This window comes from Macaca fascicularis, chromosome 11 (assembly GCF_037993035.2).
Source record: "Macaca fascicularis isolate 582-1 chromosome 11, T2T-MFA8v1.1".
In the NCBI taxonomy this organism is placed as follows: Eukaryota; Metazoa; Chordata; class Mammalia; order Primates; family Cercopithecidae; genus Macaca; species Macaca fascicularis.
The window spans coordinates 12,551,306-12,557,305 of NC_088385.1; positions in this window are offsets into that span (position 1 = coordinate 12,551,306).

Sequence of the window (6,000 nt, forward strand, 5' to 3'; positions counted from 1 at the left end):
CATTTGGGATGGTTCTGTGATTTTGCAGATTCATTCTTTTTTCTTTAAAATCTTCAGTCTTTCCTTTGTTCTCTCTCTCTTTTTTTTTTTTTTTTTTTTTTTTGAGACAGAGTTTCACTCTTGTTGCCCAGGCTGGAGTGCAATGACGTGATCTCAGCTCACTGCAACCTCCACCTCCCAGGTTCAAGCGATTCTCCTGCCTTAGCCTCCCGAGTAGCTAGGATTACAGGCATGTGCCACCATGCCCGGCTAATTTTGTATTTTTAACAGAGATGGGGTTTCTCCATGTTGGTCAGGCTGGTCTCGAACTCTCAACCTCAGGTGATCCACCCGCCTCGGCCTCCCAAAGTGCTGGGATTACAGACGTGAGCCACCACACCCGACCTCCTTTGTTCTCTAGGCCACGTCCCAAGGCAACTTGGAAGTGTTTTCCGAAGTAGCTGTTCTCAACCTTGGCCCAAATAAACTCTCTATATTAACGTGGCTTCAGCTACTTCCTTTAGGATGATAGTGAAAAGACAAAGAAGAGAATATCTTCAGGATTCCAAAAAGAAATGAAATACTGGAAGGTATTTTTACAGGAAGAGTAAAGTGTGCTTCTAAATCCTTTTACAAGTATCATAAAGGAGCTAATCCTTAGCTGGGAAAAGTAGAAAGGAGGGCAGGAAGACCTTCGTCTTTGTAAATTGTTCTGCCAACAGGCAAGCAGAAGGAGGGGAAGAATGTTCTCCCACATTGCCACCTTTTTCAGCTCAACAATATGCAGTTATCTTAGAGAAGTTTATTTTGGTTTCCTCCAATCATTACCCAAGGGCTTTGAGATACCTCATCATTCACATACAGTCTCTAAAATGTAGACCATTCTATTAACATCACAAGCATCTCCACATTCTCAAGTGAGCAGTGTTGAATACAAGAAAATCTACTATGAATATTGAACTTGTGATATTATAAGAAACATGCATATTTCATTGTTGTTTATCACAGAGCTTCTGAAACCCTAAAACTTCCTGGTTGATAGAAATGATAAGAGCATCTTTGATTATAATATTTGGGTTTTGTCCTCAGCTTCTCAACCATGTTCTAGAGTAATAAAGGTGCACAAAACAGCCTATGTTATCTATTTGTTTTTTGTTCCCAGTTTCTGAAACAGCTCGAGGGCAATAAAGACGAAAGAAAAAAATCAACAATAATTACCTAGCTGAACATTAAAAAAAAAAATTAAGATGAAAAGAGTGTCTTTTATTATTCATAACAAGACCTTTTAACCAAGCCTAGTGTCTATGCTCATGAGGTAACTCTTGATGTTTCCCAAGACAGCTCCAGGATGGGGGCTGGTTGCCAGAGGAACCAACCGTGTGACTAGAGGATGGAAACTTTCAGCCCCACTCGTCCAGGGAAGAAAAAGGGCTGGAGATTGAGTTCAATCACTAATGGCTAAAGTTGTAACCAAACATGCCTTCATAATTTAGCCTCCATAAAAACTCTCAACAATGGTTTTAAACTGAACAGGGATTTTTTTTTTTTTTTTTTTTTTTTTTTTTTTGAGACGGAGTCTCGCTGTGTCTCCCAGGCTGGAGTGCAGTGGCGTGATCTCGGCTCACTGCAAACTCCGCCTCCCGGGTTCACGCCATTCTCCCGCCTCAGCCTCCCAAGTAGCTGAGACTACAGGCGCCCGCCACCACGCCCGGCTAGTTTTTTGTATTTTTAGTAGAGACGGGGTTTCACCATGTTAGCCAGGATAGTCTCGATCTCCTGACCTCGTGATCCACCCGCCTCGGCCTCCCAAAGTGCTGGGATTACAGGCTTGAGCCACCGCGCCCGGCCGAACAGGGATTTTTTTAAGTGACAAGATAGTTATAGCTATAGCGAATAATGAAATACACATGGAGAAACAGGATAAAAGCTCAGAAAACTTCCCCAATGGTTAATTTGAGATGCATTTGATCATTAAAGGGCAAGGGGGAAGAACTGGTTATAAGACATCAACGTTCGTTTCCAGTTCCCCTTAGAGACAAACACAAACGCAAGGATTGAGTCACTTGGTGGTCCAGTAAAAGAATACATCCTCCTTAGCTATCTGGAAGTAAAGTAGTTTAAAGACCCCTTTGTTTCTCATCTGTCTCCTATTTATGCTCCCCTAATCACGTTCTGGTCTTGGCCATTAGCAACCTGAGCTCCATTCTCTTTGTTTCTTTCCACTTCTTTGTCCTGTATAAATTTCTAGATTACAGTGTCATGCCTTTGAATCAAGAGTGCTGAAATGGTAGGAGCAAAGGCAAAAGGAAGAGATATATCAACATAAAATATAATATAACACAAAATCAAGAGAAAGACTGCTAAATCAGAGCAAAAGCAGAATTGTGTGCAGGCTCAGGTCACATCTCCAGACAAACGTAAGCTATTTGAGCCTGTCCAGGGAGTAATGCAAAAACAAGCAATGGAGAAGATGGGAACTAGTAGAGATTGAAAATAAAAGCATATGCTATTATACTAGTAGACAGAGATAAAGTGAAAATTGTTATTTTGGCCTGATCTCTTTTAAAGGAGATGTGAGAGGTGAATTAAAATTATGAACCAAATCCTTTTCCTAAAAGTAGTATTGGGTTGTTCTTTTGAAAACGGGTGTCCGTGATTGAACTAAGTAGTCACAACTTGATTCTCTTGTATCTGAATTGAGATAAAAACAATTACATCGATCGTTGGTGACAAACATTGCCCCTAGGAGATGTTTAGACTCAGATATGAGGTCCACACAAATTAGCATAAAATACCCTCAAATACCTGCCTGGCTGCCCCACCACCTGGGAAGTGAGGAGACCCTCTGCTCAGTGGCCGCACTGTCTAGGAAGTGAGGAGCGCCTTTAACCCGCCACCATGCAACCCTCCAGGTGTGAAGTGGCAGCCTTGTCTGTGATCTTTCTGCCCTCGCCAAGTTTGCATTTTCAACAGTAAAGTTTATTTTTAAATTAAAATAATATATATACACATATATGTGTATATATATCCTCAAATACACAAGACATATACCATCTCGTTATTGTCAAAGTATTAGGTTTTTTGTTGGTGGTGGTGGTTCGTATTACCCCTGGCTAACAAGAAATTCCTTGGAAGTCATTCTTGGAACTATCCTCTGTCCCTGGGATTATATCAAGATTCTAGAGATTATGTAGATCCATAAATTGAAGGAGCAAAAAGTGGCAGTTTATTGTTCATGGATCCATACTGGTCACATCTGTAGTCTCATGTGCCCCAAGCCCTCAGTGCCATGATACCTCCCCAGTGCTTGGGAAGTTGACTTTGTCCTGTTACTTATTCTTTGTGCAAGAGTTGGTCTACAACAAGCTACTTCACTATTACTAGAAGTGGGACAGCTCATTTGGGTAACCCTAAATGATTTTGTTTTCCCTTAACCCTTATCAGGGTTTTGGAGTAGTGGAGTTGAGTAGTTGGGAAGTTGAAATCAATCTAGATAAATAATTATTAAACTCTTACAGGCCAGTGGCCCATGTGAGATTCTGATTAAAGCTTTGAGTCAATAACAGGTTATTATTTTCATAAATACATAACACATAAATTATATATAATATTTTTATCAAAAAAGAACTTCATTAACATCAGCAGTATAAGCTATTTTTACCCAAGAAAAGTGTCTCTTTTTAATTTTTATGTAAATATTAAGGTCCTTTGTTTTTTCTTTATATTTCAGCTTTTATTTTAGATACAGCGGGTACATGTGTAGGATTGTTCATTGAGTATATTGGACCCAGCTAGTGAGCACAGTACCTAAAAGATAGTTTTTCAAACCTTGCCCCTGTCCTCCCTCTCCCAACTAGTAGTCCACTGTGTCTATTGTTTTCATATTTATATCCATGTGTGCTCAGTGTGTAACTCCCACTCATAAGTGAGGACGTGCAGTATTTGGTTTCCTGATCTGGTGTTAATTCCCTTAGGATTTTGGTCTCCAACTCCACCCATGTGGCTACAAAGGACATGATTCCTTTTTTTTTTTTTTTTCATGGCTATGTAGTGTTCCATGTTGCATATGTACCACATTTTTTTAATACAATCCACCACTGATGGGCACCTAGGTTGATTCCATGTCCTTGCAATGGTGACTAGCACAGCAATGAAAATATGAGTACATGTGCCTTTTTGATGTAATAATCTGTATTCCTTTGGATATATACTTTAATGGAATTTCTGCATTGAATGGTAGCTCTGTTTTAAGTTCTTTGAGAAATCTTCAAACTGCTTTCCACAGCGGCTGAACTAAGCTACATTCCCACCAGCAGAGTTTACGTGTTCCCTTTTCTCCACAGCCTCACCAGCATCTGTTGTTTTTTGACTTTTTAGTAATACCCATTCTGACTCGTGTGAGATGGTATGTCATTGTGGTTTTGATTTGTATTTCTCTGATGATTGGTGATGATGAGCATTTTTTCATATTTTTGGCCACTTGTATGTCTTCTTTGGAGAAGTCTCTGATCATATCTTTTGCCCACTTTTTAATGGGGTCATTTATGCTTTGCTTAGAGATTTAAGTTCCGTGTAGATTTTGGATATTAGACCCTTCTCAGATGCATAGTTTGTGAATATTTTGTCCCACTCTGTATGTTTTCTGTTTAGTCTATTTATCACTTCTTTTGCTGTACCAAAGTTCTTTAGTTTAATTAGGTTCCACTTGACAATTTTTGTTTTTGTTGCAACCGCTTTAGGGGAGTTAGCCATAAATCCTTTGCCAAGATGCTGAGTATTTTCTAGATTTTCTTCTAGGATATAGTTTGAAGACTTATATTTAAATCTTTAATCCATCTTAAATTAATTTTTCCATATGGTGAAAGGTAAGAGTCAAGTTTCATTCTTCTGTGTATGCCCAGCCAACAATCTTAGCACGATTTATTGAATAGGGAGTCCTCTCCCCATCGCTTGTTTTTGTCAGCCTTGGTGAAGTTCAGTTTGTTGTAGATATGTAGCTTTATTTCTGAGTTTTCTTTTCTGTTCCATTTGTCTATGGGTCTGTTTTCGTACCAGTATCATGCTGTTTTGGTTACTGTAGTCTTACAATATAATTTGAAGTCAGGTGGGGTTATGCCTCTTCCTATGTTCTTTTTACTTAGAATTGCTTTGGCTATTGAGACTCTTCTTTGTTTCCATATGAATTTTATAATAGTTTTCTCTAATTCTGTGAAGAATAACGTTGATAGTTTGATAGGAATAGCATTGAATCTGTAAATTGCTTTGGCCAGTATGACCATCTAAATGATATTGATTCTTTCACTTCATGAGCATGATGTTTTTCCATTTATTTGCATCATCTCTGATTTCTTTCAGTGGTGTATTGTAGATTTTCTTGTAAAAATCTTTCACATCCTTGTTTGGCTGTATTCCCTGGTATTTTATTCTCTTTGTGGCTATTGTAAATAGGGTTGTGTTCTTGATTTGACTCAGCCTGGGCATTATTGGTGAAGAGAAATGCTACTGATTTTTCCTGTTGCTTTGTGTCCTAAAACTTACTTAAAATTGTTAATCAGTTCCACTATCCATTTGGTGGAGTTTTTCTTCTTTGTGACGTGCTTTTTTTCATTTTTATTTTTATTTTAAGTTCCAGGGTACATGTACAGGATGTGCAGGTTTGTTACATAGGTAAATGTGTGCCATGGTGGTTTGCTGTACCTATCAACCCATCACCTAGGTATTAAGCCCAGCATGCATTAGCTATTTTTCCTAATGCTCTACCTCCCCCACCCCACTTCCCAACAGGCCACAGTGTGTGTTGTTCCACCCCCTGTGTCCATATGTTCTCATTGTTCTTTTCCCACTTTTAAGTGAGAACATGTGGCATTTGGTATTCTGTTTTTGCCTTCATTTGCCGAGGATAATGTCTTCCAGCTCCATCCATGGCCCTGCAAATGACATAAACTCATTCATTTTTATGGCTGCATAGTATTCCACAGTGTATATGTACCACATGTTCTTTATCCAGTCTACCTCTGATGG